Raw genomic sequence first — 1,935 nt, 5'->3', positions numbered from 1 at the left:
GAGCGATTGTGCAAGCTAACACACGATTGGGCTCAGAAACATCCAACCTCACGAGTTGATTGGCTAAAGCCTGAACATCCAAAGTAAGAGATCTCTCACCGACCGGAATATAAGCAAGACTGCCCATACTGGCTGACTTCCTACTCAAAGCATCGGCCACCACATTGGCCTTCCCCGGATGATATAAGATGGTGGTATCATAATCTTTCAACAACTCCAACCACCTTTTCTGCCTCAAATTCAATTCCTTTTGCTTGAACAAATACTGTAGACTCTTGTGATCTGCAAACACCTCACATGCCACGCCATACAGATAATGCCTCCAAATCTTCAACGCGTGAAGTATGGCTGCCAACTCCAAGTCATGAACTAGATAGTTCTTTTCATGAATCTTCAACTGTCGCGAGGCATAGACAATGACCTTGACATCCGACATCAACACCACCGCAAGTCCAATACGAGATGTATCACAATAAACTATATAATACCCTGAACCTGTGGACAAAACCAACACCGGTGTCGTAGTCAAAGTTGTCTTGAGCTTCTGAAAGCTTTCCTCACACTCATCCGACCATTTGAACTGGGCACCCTTCTGGGTCAATCTGGTCATCGGGGTTGCGATAGATGAAAACCTCTCCACGAACCGACGATAGTAGCCTGCCAATCCCAAGAAACTCCGAATCTATGTAGCTGATGCTGGTCTAGGCCAGTTCTTGACTGCCTCAATCTTCTTTGAATCAACATGAATACCCTCAGCTGGCACAATATGACCCAGGAATGCAACTGAACTCAACCAGAACTCGCACTTCGAGAACTTAGCATATAACTGACTATTCCTCAAGGTCTAAAGAACCACTTTAAGATGTTGTTCGTGCTCCTCCTGGCTGCGAGAATAGATCAAAATATCATCAATGATGACTATTACGAACGAATGCAAATAAGGCCTGAACACTCGGTTCATCAAATCCATAAAAGCTGCTGGGGAATTTGTCAACCCGAATGACATCACCAAGAACTCATAATGCCCTTACCGAGTGCGAAAAGCTGTCTTAGGGACCTCAGATGCCCTAATCCTCAACTGATGGTAGCCAGATGTCAAGTCAATCTTCGAAAATACCTTGACACCCTGAAGTTGATTAAAGAAATCATCAATCCTCGGTAATGGATACTTATTCTTGATTGTAACCTTGTTCAACTACCGGTAATCAATACACGTTCTCATCGATCCATCTTTCTTCTTAACAAACAACACTGGTGCACCCCAAGGTGAAAAACTCGGCCTAATGAAACCCTTCTTGAGCAAGTCTTGCAACTGTCCCTTCAACTCTTTCAACTCAGGCGGGGCCATATGATACAGCGGAATAAAAATGGGCTGAGTGCCCGGAGCCAAATCAATGCAAAAGTCAATATCCCTATCGGGTGGAATACCCGGCAGGTCTGAAGGAAATACCTCAGGGAACTCACGAACAACAGGCACAGAATCAATAGAAGGAACCTCGACACTAGAATCACGAACATATGCCAAATAGGCCAAACACCCCTTCTCGACCATACGTCGAGTCTTCACATAAGTGATAGCACTACGGGTAGAATGACCAGGAGTCCCTCTCCACTCTAGACGAGGTAAACCCGGTAAGGCTAAGGTCAAAGTCTTGTCATGACAGTCCAAGATAGCGTGGTAAGGTGATAACTAATCCATCCCTAATATGACGTCAAAATCAATCATGTCCAGAAGAAGCAAATCTACACGAGTCTCAAGACCTCCAATCATAAGTATACATGAACGATGGACTCAATCTACCACAGTAGAATCACCCACCGGTGTAGACACATAAATAGGAGCACTCAAAGAATCACTAATCATGACCAGATACAGTGCAAAATAAGATGACACATACGAGTATGTAGACCCTGGATCAAATGACACTGAAGCAT

The sequence above is a fragment of the Nicotiana tabacum genome, chromosome 11, assembly GCF_000715075.1.
Source record: "Nicotiana tabacum cultivar K326 chromosome 11, ASM71507v2, whole genome shotgun sequence".
NCBI lineage: Eukaryota > Viridiplantae > Streptophyta > Magnoliopsida > Solanales > Solanaceae > Nicotiana > Nicotiana tabacum.
This window is presented reverse-complemented; position numbering follows the sequence as displayed.